Below are 16,211 nucleotides of genomic sequence, written 5' to 3' on the forward strand. Positions count from 1 at the left end.
ATGGACTTGTAGATATTAATGTCAAGAAAGGCTACTTTCTCCTGACTGATGGTATATGTTAGCTTAATGTTAAGGTCGTTGTTGTTCAGGAGTTTGATGAATTCCAATAAAAGATCTTGGTCCCCATCCCAAAGGATAAAGATATCATCTGTATATCTCAGCCATAACATGACATGTTCCGTGTATTGATCATTCGTATATGTGAAAACATATTTCTTCTCCCACCAGCCCAGGAATAAATTAGCATATGTGGGCGCACAAGCTGCCCCCATAGCTGTACCCCTAATTTGGAGAAAAAATTGTTCCTGGAAAGTGAAGTAGTTCTTCTCTAGCACGAAAGCCAGTAGATCGTATATGAAGTTCCCAAAGTCACCTTTCTCGTCATTGTCAAGAAAAAACTTGGTTGCCCTCAATCCAGCCTGATGGTCGATGCTAGTATACAAAGCTTCCACGTCCAGGGTCACTAATATGAAATTATCCTCAAAGGTGATATCATTGATCTTCCGTAGTAGATCTGAGGTGTCTTTCAAATATGAAGGTAACTGCAGGACATACTCTCGGAGATGTAAGTCCAAGAAACGGCTCGGCTGTTCAAGTAGGCCACCGTTCCCCGACATAATAGGTCTCCCTGGGGGTTTCTTCAGATCTTTATGTGTCTTTGGGAGGAGATAAAAGGTGGGTGTTTTGGGGTTCTTAATAGTAAGGTAGGCATGTTCTTGTTTGGTGATGGTACCTGTTGTCAAAGCTTCTTCAATGAGACTGGTGTATTCTCTCTGGAACCGTACCGTTGGATTGTTTAGCAACTTTTTATAACAGTCCATTTGTTTTAATTGTCTTAGTGCTTCCGTTATGTACATATCTGTCGGCCAGAGCACTATGTTGCCCCCCTTGTCTGAGGGCTTAATTACCACATCTTTCCATTCTCTCAGCTCCCTCAGAGCATCTCTTTCATCGTTGGGCAGATTCTGAGGAAAGTAATAATATTTCTTATCCCTTCGATATTTGATCATGTCGAATTCCCTTGACACCATGTCTAAGAACACCCTGATTTCTGGGCTATTGTTGTCTGGTGGAAAAAAGGTTGATTTGGTTTTACACTTCGGACGATCTCTTGTGTCTTGTTCTTGATTTGATTCTGATTGAAGGTCTTCCAGAATGGCCACCATCTCCAAATCCTCTGTGTTCCATGAGGGGTCTGCCATCGCACCTTCTCGTCTGGAGTTCTGTTCACTGAAAAATTTTTTGAGAAGCAATTTTCTCCCAAAGAGGCGCAAATCCTTTTCCCATATGAAGCGGTCAAAAGGTTTGGAAGGGGAGAAAGATAAACCCTTACTCAAAACTCGCTGTTGTTCTGGGGAGATTAATCTATCAGATAAGTTGATAATTTGAAGGTGTTCTGAGGGGGATAAGTTTAGCGCACTTTCCTCTATCGTTCTGGATATCTCGACGTTCTGGGAGTGTCCCAATTGTTGTTTCTTCCCTTGTCTCTTCTTTCTCCCCCTCCTTGTCTTCCTTCGTGTCGATTTCTGCCTCTGAGTTTCTGGCCTCGTCCTAAAAAATAGGGTGAGTCTTCGCGATCTTCAGTGCTATACGGTGTGTGGGTCCCTCCTGTTAACTCATTTGCTGAATCGTCACTGATGGAGGACTCGAATTCTGAGAAAGTGGGATCTTCAGGTTGTCTTCTGTCTCTAGTTCTTGGTGGTCGTATATTCCATTTGAATATGTTGCCCTGGGTAAAATCCTGTTTATCCATCTGAAGTTTGTTCCGTTTGCGATCTTTAATGCTTCTTTCATATGTATCCAGGTCTCTCTTATACTTCTCAAAGGTGGTCTGGAACGGGAGGTCCTTCTCCCATTTCTCAAGGTTTCTCCCGAGTTCTTCTATTTCTTTCTCTACCTGATCTAGGATCAGGGTGTCGTGTTTGATAAGTATGTGTAGGAGATCACTGGAGCATTTTAGAAGAGCTGCCTCCCATTCGCCTTTAAGGCTGGTCGTAGCGAGAGGGAAGGAGGGAAAGATCTTAGGTCTCAAACCCCTGGGTACTATCTTGTATTTAATATAATTCTCCAAGGTAGTAATGTCCCAAGTTAGACGGATCCTCCTTTGTAAGGTTTTTTGGAGTTTGGACAGGGGGCCCTTCCAATCTATTGGGGGCCTATCGGGGTCCTCAGTCTCTGAGAAAAGGTCTTCAAAGCCTTCCTAACTTTCTGAAGTTCAGACTTGAGTGAAAAGGAAGTCATTGGTGTAGATATATATTTATATATGATGTCCGGTGGCTGTTGGAGTGGGTGGACAATACTGATCAGGAGAAAAAGTTTATTTTTCTAAATCGTGTTTAATTTGTTTGTATGGTTTGGCTGTGCTGGAATCAGAAACTGATCGAGAATCAGCAAAACAGAGCATCAGAAGAAAAAAGGTTTGATTCCGCACTAGTCAGGTTCGAGTATTGTCGTAAGGTACCAGAATCTTATCAATATACAGGGAAGATTTCCCTAATTGTTATTTTTACCTGGTGGTGCACCCAGAGTCAGGGAATATTTGGAGAAAAACGGAAATTGCAGAAGACTCTTGTGTGGGTGCACTCTTGTTATTATATAGTTATCTGGCTAATTATTAAAGCTTAACTTTTATTTGATAAACATTATAAAATAAATCCACACTCTCATGTTCCACCACAATTAATTAGATTTTCTCTCTTTTGGATTATAACACCAATCATCGGCAAGCTTTTATCAACTCTTACACAGCAGTCATACACAGTCACATCCCTTATACATCTACATTTCACATTTCACTTCACAACAGCATAATATCATAGCAACCTCACCTTAACCACCCTCACTCTATAGTCCATTATCAACAAAATAGGGGTCTTTTGATCCTCCCCATGCACTTTCTATTCCAACTTATTGTTTTGTTTTTTATTTTTAATGTGTAGTTACACAGGCCATCACAGCGTTTCACTTTCCTGTTTTTCATTTTGTTTCACTCACTATACACTAAGGTCCTTCTAATCACAATATGGCCATTCATCACTAGGTTATCACAAGCACACTATTTAAGACATAGCACAGTCACTCAACCCAAATCTCTCCACCTCTTATATAATCATAAGAGATCTTAATTACCTGATGACAGGCTGCTGCACCTAGGATCAGAGTGCAGCTGCCCGTATCAACCCACATTGTCACAGCTCACCCCATATTAATGATCCTAGACATCCATCAGACTATCAGTAATCCTTTAATCCTGGGTTACCAGTAGTGGGACACAAGATACCCAACACTGGATCCCGGACACTTTATACTATATAGCCAGGATACAAATAACAACTCCGGAACACAACGGGCACAGGTTACTTATTGGTCAATGTAGAATTAGCAACCAGACCCATTGCTATATGTTCTGTCTGATTACCAAATGGTTATAAACCTCCCGGATACACTACACTGTAACAACACCGGACCTACATAGCGGTTGGTTGCTTAGGTCCCACTGCTATATGATTATTCTGGCCTGATAACCAAGTGGTCACAAACCTTCCGGACACATTGTACTGTAATGACACAGGACCTATATAGCGACTGGTTGCCTAGCAACCTAACGCTTAGGTCCCAGCCGGACGTGACGTGCAATTTTGCACTTCAGAACACGGAACCTATTTAGCGATCGATTGCTTAGCAACCGAACGCAGGGCTCCAGCCGGACGTGACGTGGCTGTCTCCGCCTTGACCGGTGGTGACGTGTCGCCCTCGCTCCTGTAGCCATGGTAACGACACGCCTTCTACACAACACACAGCCGAACGGAGACAGATCTAGCGCCTGGGCCCTTACCAGCAGGGTAACAAAACCAGGTAAACTAGGAACAGTACCCATGTTTATTCTTTCCCCCTTGAAGGCTATATTTTGGTTATCCAGGGTGCCTAGCAACCGGATACACGGCCTTATTTCCGCTGACCGCAGCGGAGCCCTAGTAATCAATTAAGTAATCCAATCAATTAACAGACAACAGTGATTGGCTGCCTGTTACTCAACAGGTATTTAAACCAGGTTCATCACTCAGATGAGCACTCTGGAAGTGAACAAGCCCGCAAGACGGGTGAAACGCGTTTTCCACCTCTCTATCTGGGACCAGGGACACTAGAAGTATCACTCAGATCCTGATAACTCCAACTGACCCAGGGACCTGGGCAGGGACCGGTATCTCTCTGATTTATCTGACTCTCACATTGATTGTATTATCAATAATAATTATAATACTCTGTATATTAAATACTACCCAATTGGACAGGGCATTTTAAATTGATATCCCTATGAAATAAACTAGTCAAAGGGATACTGATATATATACTATTGGATGTATCCCTTTGGCTTTTAGTGGCTGTTCTTTTTTATACAAACAGCCCTGCATATTTATCCATTTACATGTGAGAATAGTGGTGCATTCGTGCACCCAACACTGTCTGTGTGCTTCTGCAATGGATTTGAATTAAAAGTGAATATTAGAAGAGTGTACAATTACACCCGCCCCCGGGATTTTTTCCCTGGAGGGGATATCTAAATATAAGAGCTAATTGCCTGAGTCAAAACAAGGCCTAGGGATACCTTTATCTTCTGTATCCAACTTTCATAGTGGCTGGTCATCACCATGTTGACAGCCCTACCATGTGATTAATTGATGTTTTGCCTACACATAGGAATATTTGATAGTAGTGAGCACCTACCCCTGTCAGCTTACCCTAGCAAGTGATTTGTATTGAATATAAACTCTCTGAACTTTTAAATTCTCACACTTTTAAGGAAATATACCTATAATATCCTTTCATTCAGATATAGTACTCTGAACAGTTAGAGTGTGCTCCTAATATTTAATATATCATCTGGGCCTATCTTCAGTTCCACCTTGATCTGGTGTGGCCTAATTGTGGTGCAGGTAGCCCATTGTAATATTGCACACTCCAAGGAATACACATATATAGGTTTTTTTTTTTTTCAATCCAAGACAGTACTCTGAATTGCTAGAGTGTTCCTGAATATACAATCGGATGGCAGTGCCTGCATAAAGACCTGGGTATATATCTGCTTCAGCTCTACCTTTGATCCTGTGTAACTTTATTTTTTCCTATATCCGCAGACTCTCATCTATGATCCACAGGGTAATCCTGTGCCTAACGTAGACAGCAGATCTGCCACTTGTCTTTCTCCTTCTTTAATCTTTACTAGGTGCACTCTCATTGGTGAGTCGACAACTTGTGTCCAATTACTACCATACCCCACCGAAAGAGCCCGATCTCGCCCGATCTTGGAAGCAAAACGGTGGTGGGCTGGGTCAGTACCTGTGAGGGGGACCCCCAGAAAATACCCGGTGTTGTAATTTGTGATTCATTTCGACCGCAAACCAACAGCAGGATCACCACATTCTTTCTTTCCCTGTTTTCCAATTGGTCCTTCTCCCCCCCTTTTCTTCCCCCTCCTTTCCCTCTTTCCCCTTCCCCACCGTTTCTCACTATCCCATCTTTGTTTCCCATGGCAAGAATATTCTAATTCTAGGATATCCCTAAAGCCCGTTATATACAATCATAAAGCATTACACAAAGACACCGTCTTATTTTTATGTAACTTATTAAGATTCACATGTGTGATACCGGTTCGAATATTTTTTGACCCATTGAGGTCCTATTAAAACAAGCCTAGCTTGTGCTGGTTGGAGAGGATCGGGTGTAGAACCCTAGTGTCTACACCTCCCTATAAGTCTATATAGATAGACTAACCAGAACATTTTCAATTTTAACAAAAAATTTAAAATAATTTACAAAAACAATTTTTTATTTTATAACCCTATACCTACAGTGTGTTTTTCTTTCTTTTGTGTCACTAATTAATTGTGGTGGAACATGAGAGTGTGGATTTATTTTATAATGTTTATCAAATAAAAGTTAAGCTTTAATAATTAGCCAGATAACTATATAATAACAAGAGTGCACCCACACAAGAGTCTTCTGCAATTTCCGTTTTTCTCCAAATATTCCCTGACTCTGGGTGCACCACCAGGTAAAAATAACAATTAGGGAAATCTTCCCTATATATTGATAAGATTCTGGTACCTTACGACAATACTCGAACCTGACTAGTGCGGAATCAAACCTTTTTTCTTCTGATATTGTTAAACTAATTAGACTAATAAAATGTTATATGTTAGTTTTCAGACTATTACAAACTAGCACTTCTAGCGACATACTCCTGTATATCCTATTTGCCTATAAATATTGGTATGTATCCATGTTTTTACATTACTGTTAAAACTGACTATTATTTATGTATGGCAATACCTGTTATACTAAATTACTGCATTTGTTAACTAGATACTTGCCCCTGAAGAAGCCCTTTAGGATGAAACGCAGTGGGTTCTGTGTCATTTGTTTTTCATTTACCACCATCTGATTGAACATCTGACATAAGCTATTTGTCCTGTTCATGTTGGATCAATCAATACATTAATGTAAAATCTGCTGTTAATCGGAGTTTAACTGCTCTCATGTGTGGTTCTGTAAAATAAATTTTATTTATTTAAAGGAGTATGTGTTTTACAAAGACTTTTAGTTTACTGGTACTATACAACTGTCTTACACATTATTATAATTTGGTTGTTAACAAACACCACTAGCACCCTCAGAATTGTTTTTCATATGCCTTCTTCAAGTCCCGTGCTGCTGTCCATTCACTCTAGTGCAGTTGGGTATATTGTGTTCTATCTATTTCTTCTGCTAGTTACCCTATACTGCTGCTGTGAGATGTCGTTAGTTCTAGACAGGACTAAAAGGTCCCAGAAAGCCAATAATATTTTTGTTGAGGATGAGCAGGCTGTTTTATTTGAGGATGATGAGGATCAATATTACAGCTATTTGAATTCTCTGGATAAACTGGCCTCCAAAGAAATGAAAGGCTGGTATGACATTGTTACACTTGAAAAATATCTGGAAGTGGGTCTTAGACTCCACAAATTTCCTATGTTTGGAGGGGATAATATTCCATTTTTAAAAATATGGAATTCTACCTTAGATGATTGCTCAACTAAATTCATAGGCTTGATAGCGAGTGAACGGAAAAAATAAATGACCAAACTTCAGGAAGAGATAAGTAAGATTGAATCCTTAGCCACAAAGTTTGAAGCAAGTGAAGAATACCAAAGAGACATCAAAGACTTACAATACAAAATGGATAATTTAGAAAAAGCGATCATTTCCAAAAAACAGACAAAATTGCGTGATAAAAGAGATTATGCGTGTAATCAGATCCACATTCGACCAAATGAGATCACCCATTCTGATACTGGCGGCAATTATTATAGAAGACCACCGATCAATGTAGATAATAAGAACAATCAATGTCGTAATCATTATAGGAGAGACTCACAGTATGATCGGGCCCAGGAAAGGCCATTTAGGAATTATAGACCAAGACAAAGACAATACGAGCCACGTCACAATTTCAGAGGAGAACAACAATTGGAACATCGAATGTTTAGACCTAAATACCAACGCAACACGATACCCTCATACACAAACAAACGAGATGATAGATATGAAGTGTTTAGATCGCCCACCCCTGAAAATGGACAGCGTAATTTTTTAGGAGAAAAAATGGACAAGAGACCAATGATTTCACAATGGCATTGGAAGGAGGAGCTATTTACAAGGTTGGACTCCCCACAGGGCACCAAAAGAGGGTATGGACTTAACAGGGGGATGAAAGGTCACCAAAGAAAAAGAGAGGCACCCAAGCATCAGAGAACACCAGGCAGGGGTCATTAATAACTCTGAGAAGAGGCTTTCTGCAGCAGAGCTCTCAGTTCTAAGTAAAGGTCTCAAATTTGCCCCAGAACATCACCTTGAGACAAGTTCAGTCTCTTTATATAGCTGAATAAATACTTACACTCTTTGACAATACAAAGACATTTTCTAATAAAAAACCATGTTAGGCACTTCTCAGCCAGCGAGACATAAACCATTAGTGTCATTACCCTCGCGATCTACATGGTTGAATCCAGAGGAAGCCACATTTATATATTTTATGACCGTGAAAGATGATTTTAGGAGAATCAAAAAGTGTGATATGAGATATTCAGTAATCTTAATCCACAGGAGAAACATGCTATTAAGAGCCTTAAGATGGATAAAAATACTATTATAAAACAAGCTGATAAAGGGGGAACTGTGGTCATCCAGGATTTATCAGTTTATATGGAAGAATCAGAAAAATATACTCCTAGAAGAGAACACATACACCAAACTGAAGGAAAACCCCACCATTGCATTTCAAGAAAATTTGAACGTTCTTCTGAACAAAGGTCTGAAAGAAGGGATTATATGTTTGGATGAGTATAACTATATAGCAGTTCGATCCACTGTTATACCAATATTTTACCACATTCCCAAGGTCCATAAAGACAAGGACCACCCCCGGGTAGACCCATCATAGCAGGAATTAATTCCCTTACTTCCAACTTATCTCAATTTGTAGACTTAAAATTGCAACCCTATGTTCAAAGGAGTAGGTCATACCTAAAAGATTCTACAGCCATCCTTCTAAAACTGAAGGATTTTGTCTGGTTTACAGAAATGGTTTGGCTTACCATTGATGTACAGACATTATATTCGTCTATTCCTCATTCTAAAGGAATAGAAGCCATTAGGACCACTTCAGAGAGTCATCCTGAGTCCAAACAGATTGAAACAGAATTTGTTCTTAACTGTATTCAATTCATACTCAACACACAATTTCTTTGACTATAGAAATGAGTTCTTTTTGCAAACCCAAGATACTGCCATGGGAACTAAATTTGCCCCATCCTATGCCAACCTGTTTATGAGCCTGTGGGAAGAAGACTTAATTTATGGTTCCAGGTACAGTATGAAAATAATATCATCATATATCAAAGGTACAGTGATGATATTATCATTATCTAGCAAGGAGAACTGGAAGTTTTGACTGAATTTATTTCTTACATCAATCTGAATGATAGAAACCTTTATTTCACTTACAAACAAGGGGGGTCATTCCGAGTTGGTCGCTCTGTAAATTTCTTCGCATCGCAGCAATTTTCCGCTTAGTGCGCATGCGCAATGTCCGCATTGCGACTGCGCCAAGTAAATTTGCTATGCAGTTAGGAGTTTTACTCACGTTTTTTTCTTAGTTCTGGTGATCGTAATGTGATTGACAGGAAGTGGGTGTTTCTGGGCGGAAACTGGCCGTTTTATGGGAGTGTGTGAAAAAACGCTACAGTTTCTGGGAAAAATGCGGGAGTGGCTGGAGAAACGGAGGAGTGTCTGGGCGAACGCTGGGTGTGTTTGTGACGTCAAACCAGGAACGACAAGCACTGAACTGATCGCAGATGCCGAGTAAGTCTCGAGTTACTCAGAAACTGCACAGAGATGTCTTATCGCAATATTGCGAATCTTTCGTTCGCAATTTTAAGAAGCTAAGATTCACTCCCAGTAGTGTGCTAAAAGCAGCTTGCGAGCGAACAACTCGGAATGAGCCCCAAGATCCACAGAGGATTGAATACTTAGATCTGGAACTTAGCGGAACACATTTTAAAACATTTGATGCAAACGGCTACATCCCATATTCCAGTTGTCACCATCCTGTCTGGAAAAGGGGTGTACTTTTTTCACAATTTCTCAGAGTAAGAAGAAACTGTAGCGATGAAAATGAATACTGGGTGCAATCCCAGATACTGTATGATCGGTTTATAGAAAGAGGATATGAACATGAATTGGTTAATGACGCTACATTTCGAGCAGCATCCAGAGTAAGGGAAGAGCTATTGGTACCCAAGCCTAATGTTAAGAAGGACTGGCAAACCAGACCTTTCTTCACGCAGTTTAATAGAGAGAATCATCTTATATGCATTGGGGAATCCTGATAAAAGATCCCATTTTAGGCTCACACCTTCCACCAAGGCCAAACCTGGTATTTCGGAAATCATCTAACCTCAGAAATCAACTTGCTCCAAGTAGATTACAACTTGATAAGTCTCCAGAAAATAAATCTCATATATTCCTGATGACTAAAAATCCACGATGTTTACCATGCAACAGATGCATATGTTGCAAGTTTCTTGACAGATCTAAGTTCAGCTGGAAATTAGACACAGGGAAATTATACATATTAACACAACCAGTGACCTGCAACTCTGAATATGTTATATATAAAATTACCTATGGGTGTGGCCTTATATATGTTGGAAAAACCAAAAGACAGATCAAGATCAGAATTCAGGAGCATATGCGTAATATTAAAAACAAAATAGGGACGCATAGTTTACCTAGGCATTTTCTGGAGAAACATAAATCAGAAGTACATACTTCTTCATTCAGATTTGCTATCTTAGAACAGGCTTTAGAACCCCCTAGGGGAGGCAGTAGAGACTGTGCTTTGGCCAGAAAAGAAAGCTTCTGGATTTACACCTTAAACTCTATGACTCCTCATGGTTTAAATGAGGGTATACACATAGCCTCTTTTATTTAGAACTAGTATTTCCCTCTTTCTATTCACATTCCAACTCTGGGCGTTCTCCTTGTATTCATCTCTCTGTGAAGGGTAGCTATATAAATACCAATTAATGATATATTTGTCATTATATTGTATGTTATTATATTGGTAAACACTAATAACTATTTCTATATAGGGTCTTTCTGTTTGTCCCTAAAGTATAAGAAAAATGAGGGAGAGGTATCCCTAAATTACATTGTTGTTTTATAAGGTGGAACTGATCATTATGTTACATTGTTACAATCCTCTATGTAAATATGGGAGCACTGAACATGGATGTAAAACCTAAATGTGGTATCTATTTTAGCCATCTATAGGAACTCATAAACTTTCACCCGTGACACACACATAATGTAGACACTTATTTACTTAGTATTATTTATTTTACTTAATATGGCTTTTTTACATTGCTTTAGTTTTTTTTATTTTATACAGCGGAAGTTAATGTCCGACGGTGTAAAACATAAAAAACTAAGAAGTGTTTCATATGAATATTCAATGCATATCTTTCACAGACACTCTCCATTATCCTTCCACTAATTTAGTGGAAGTCAATGCCTGCCGGTGTAACGCATGTATATACAATATGCATTCCACAGTATTATTCAGTGCACCAGCCCTACAGACACTCCCTGGAAGTTCATCATCAGAAATGCCGGCTGGTGGAACGCATGTAAAAACAATATGCATCCCACAACAGTATTGCACTTCCACCACATACACTCTCCAGAAGTACATCACCGGAAGCGCGCTGGTCGCCGCCAGTGGAGCGCATGCATGTATGTAATGCACTCCACGGCGGTTATCATGGTCACTCCCCTGATAGTTCACGGTCAAGCATCCTCAAATGTTTATCCTTCACGTAAATGCCCTTAGAAGGTTCCTCGTTTTGTTATGTGTCCCTCTTCTTTGAATCCGTGACTGGAAGTCTGTCATATGACGCTGGAATGCAAATAGGAAGTTGTGTGTACCACAGGTGGAACGCATATCGGCGGCGTTCTACCATGGCTTTCATGACTTTGTAGTTTCATACTCCATATACAGATGATGTTGTAACATTGGTTATATAATAAAATTATAGTTTTAATATCACATCACTGTTCATTTAATATCACATCACTGTTCATCTATATGAATAATGGAACACACTCTGGCTAACTGAAAGATAGACAGGAAGTGAGGTCATAGCTTTGTGGTATATATACCCCTCATTTTCACACATTCATTCACTGTTGGAACTCTGACAGACACACATCAGGCTGCTGTGAGTATCATCTGTTTATTACTTTCATATAATATAGTCTATCTGTACCTCCTGTTTATTACCATCTATTACCAAAAATTTGATTAGTGTAACTAAAAATTGTTATTGAAAATTTGATCATTGTTAAAATATGAAGTGTTTTTATAAGTAATGGAACCATTAAGGGCCAGTTGTAATTCCCTTCCTTTGTAATTATTATACTTCTGGTCAATTCCCCCTCTTTTGGGTAATCATTGTCTGTTAAGTACTTCCTGGTTATCTATTTATGTTAGACAAATGGTGTATGTATCAGGATAACCCTCAGTTATACCATATAAGTATGTATTGCTACACATCCACTTACATATTATGGAATTTTTAATTGATCTGGAGTTAAGTCCTGGTTCCCCCTAATAATATGAGAAATAATATATTCCTTATACTAATGAACACTGTAGTGCCTGATTATTTTATGTGGGTATTTTATATGAATATATAAAGAAAGTAAATAAATATATAAAAATTTCCACAGATTATTTATGGTGCTGGTTCAGCGAATACAATTTATCACCCATTGGAAACAGTAATTGTTCCATAGTGTTCCCTTTGTTCATATGCTTCATTGGTATGTATCATTACTTTATTGTAAATTTCTCAAAATATGCATTTTTAAGTTCAGTATTTCTAAGCTCCAAAAAAATATTTGACCATCCTAAGGGACACTCACCCTCCCCTTCTTTCTGTAGGTCCAATATAATCATTGGTAACCATCTATAGAGTTCCTGTTAGGGACCTTCATTGATTGAAGATTTTTATCTGATTTTAATTAATTCTGTAGTAATTTCCCACATGGAAAACCGATCTGGTATGTATTTTAAGTCAAACCTGCTCTCCTCATCCTGATATATCGTTAAACTAATTAGACTAATAAAATGTTATATGTTAGTTTTCAGACTATTACAAACTGGCACTTCTAGCGACATATTCCTGTATATCATATTTGCCTATAAATATTGGTATGTATCCATGTTTTTAGATTACTGTTAAAACTGACTATTATTTATGTATAGCAAGACCTGTTATACTAAGTTACTGTATTTGGTATCTAGATACTTGCCCTTGAAGAAGTCCTTTAGGATGAAACGTGTTGGATTCTGTGTCATTTTGTTTTTCATTTACCATCTGAATGAATATCTGACAAAAGCTATTTGTCCTGTTCATCAAAAAAGAAAGTATTTGCGCTCGTAGGTCACAAATGAGAAGATAAGTCACAATGAATCACAATTTAATAAAATAGAGCATAATAAAAACTGCGTGCTAGGCACATAAAAATTTAAAGCATTAATACATAAAGTGAGTAGTGCTCCTCCCAATTGAAATGTTTTTTATGGAAGAAAAGTTCAGTAGACCTAATTCGATAATTAGTCCACTTGGACTCTGAGAGCCCATGCAAATCACAACTGTGAATGATAGTTACCACGAGCGTCTCTCAAGGTAATTAAGTGGAGCTGCGTCCACATAAGGCTTTTCCTCGATTGGTGATGAAATGAAGCTTCCACGGAGTGAAAGGAACTCTCCTTATAAAGTCCAAATGCGGTTGCTTGATGGGGACTTGGTCCAGGTGAAGGTCTTCCAATAAACAGGGAGTGGGCACAAAGTGGCAGGACTCACCAACGTGTTTCATTGCGTTCAAGCAACTTTTTCAAGGTGCTTACAGTCCTGCTGATGGTGGTTTATAAACCCTATAAATATGGTTGCTCATTTGCATATGTGATTGACTGTGGCCATCTATTATTATTATGCGACCAAATAATGACAGACACTCGGGGTTAAAATAATACTTATTCAAAATTCAAGACATATGTTTGTTAAATAAGTTATTTTTTATAATATATCTCAGAAAATATTTAATCTGATCCGGTCACATGACCACTGTTAACACATATCTATTTTGAGTGATTACAAAGACATGGAATGGTACTCCTCATATAACATTATGACATAATAGGGAGGAGAACTGGAGTGTGCTCCACAGGATGAAGTATCCCTGATAGTGGAAAGCACTCCCTCTCCTCAGTTACAAAACAAAGGTAGAAACCAGCTGGGCCTAATCAGGTACCAGGCTCTGTCTGAATTACCAGTTCATAGATGCATAGGAAGTGACATGGCTCTTGTTACACCAAACTCACGTCACTGAAACATCCTCCAAGCACTACACTGCAAAGGGTTACCATGGTGACGCGCTGACAAAAAAAACAGCGTGCCCCAGTGTGGTTGTCCCAGCGATGCGCTGGCTATGGACAGCACGTAACTCTCCTGCATACAAGTACAAGGAGAGAGCGGTGCGGCATCAACATGTATATGGCAATACCTGTTATACTAAGTTACTGCATTTGTTATCTAGATACTTGCCCCTGAAGAAGTCCTTTAGGATGAAACATGTTGGATTCTGTGTCATTTGTTTTTCATTTACCACCATCTGAATGAATATCTGACAAAAGCTATTTGTCCTGTTCATGTTGGATCAATCAATACATTAATGAAAAATCTGCTGTTAATCGGAGTTTAACTGCTCTCATGTGTGGTTCTGTAAAATAAATTTTATTTATTTAAAGGAGTATGTGTTTTACAAAGAGTTTTAGATTACTGGTACCATACAGCTGTCTTACACATTATTATCATTTGGTTGTTAACAAACACCACTGGCGCCCTTATATATATGTTATAATGTGTGTGTAACCCTTCTTTTTTATACAGTGTATACATATATCTATATCTATCTATCTATCTATCTATCTATCTATCTATCTATCTATCTATCTATCTATCTATCTATCTACTAGCCTAGTAGGTTGTGCTAGATATGACCAGTAGGTGATGCTAGACACACCACTCCGGTGGTGCACCCCCTAATAAAATGTGCTGTGCACGCCTATGGGCATGACCACACAATAGTACCCCAATTCAAATTACATTACACCGTAGTACCTCTTATACCATACACATTGTGCTATGCAGTAGCAGTGCCCTAGTAGTACACCTTTTACTGTAAACATTATGCTACACAGTAGCAGTGCCCCTTGCACATTATGCCCACACTGGTGCAGTTCCCCTTATATATTATGCCCACACTGTGGCAGTGTCCTTTAAATATTATGCCCACACTGTGGCAATGCCCCTTACACATTAGGCCCCTCCTTGGCCAGTGCCCCTGGTGAGTTCCATCCTCATCAGTGAGTAGATATGTTGTCCCTGCCCCCTTCCAGCACATAGCCATATTCCTCACCCTCCTCCCTGCACATAACTATAGTCCCCTCCAAACACATAGCCATAGCTGCCCACCTCCCCAAACACATTGCTGTAGTACCCTGTCAAAGTCAAAAATATTTCAGTACACACATCACGTACAAACTACACACAGATGGCCTCCGTGCGCATACTTGTTCTGCCGTGTGTGCGCATATTCGCAAGTTGTGTATAATCGGTCCTGCGTATTAGCACGTGGTATGAGTAATTATGGTAGTATTTGTAATCGCATGGAAAAGCCATAAAAACACATTACATATTTAATCCACATAGTGCACAATGTACACATAGTCTACATGCACCACACCAGCGAGTTATACTTGCTTAAAGGTTATGATAACAAAGGGATTCACCTTTACAGGATAGGAGGGGACAGAATTAGGTTAGGAGATGGTGTTTGGTATCCAGCTGTAGGGTATTTTAAGAGCAATATTCCAGTGTTAGTTTGCTAAAGATTGCACGCTCCTGCGAATAGTTATGCACAGGGGCAGAATATTAATATCAACTGTATTTACTGTACTCCTGATATTTGGTGGGAACCCAGTGGAGAACATCTGCAAGTGCACCTGGATCAGATATCGCCCACTTTTTCAAACCGACCTATGACCTCTCCTGTACTGTAAATGACTATCCCAGTGACCAATAGACAAAGAGATTACAGTTTCCATTGTGTTAGGTTTTGGACAAATGTATAAAAAGCCAGCTGCAGGCCTGGTCACACACAGTCTCTGAAGATCATCTACTTTGATAATTGAAGACCGGACCGGGAAGCGCAGGCGAACAAACGTATGTACCATTGACTGTACCCTTTTTCTCTTATTGCATTGTATTATTCTTGTAACCCCCTGCTAGTAAAATAACCGTTGGTGGGTTGGACCCCAACATAGTTTTGAAATACAATTTGGTGTTGTGTTCCATTTCCTGCTAAGGATTAAGGTATATTACTATCACACATGTAGCTGCATTGTGCTCTCAGCGTGTCTGTGTGTGTGTATGCACTTTGTGTACTTTGTACGTCCGTCATGGCGTGAGTACGCAAAGTGCATACAGGGTACGGGCCTTTGTACTCTAACTGTGTAAAAAGTACGTAGGGTAAGGATTACATAC

Source organism: Pseudophryne corroboree, chromosome 8 (genome assembly GCF_028390025.1).
Source record: "Pseudophryne corroboree isolate aPseCor3 chromosome 8, aPseCor3.hap2, whole genome shotgun sequence".
Taxonomy (NCBI): Eukaryota; Metazoa; Chordata; class Amphibia; order Anura; family Myobatrachidae; genus Pseudophryne; species Pseudophryne corroboree.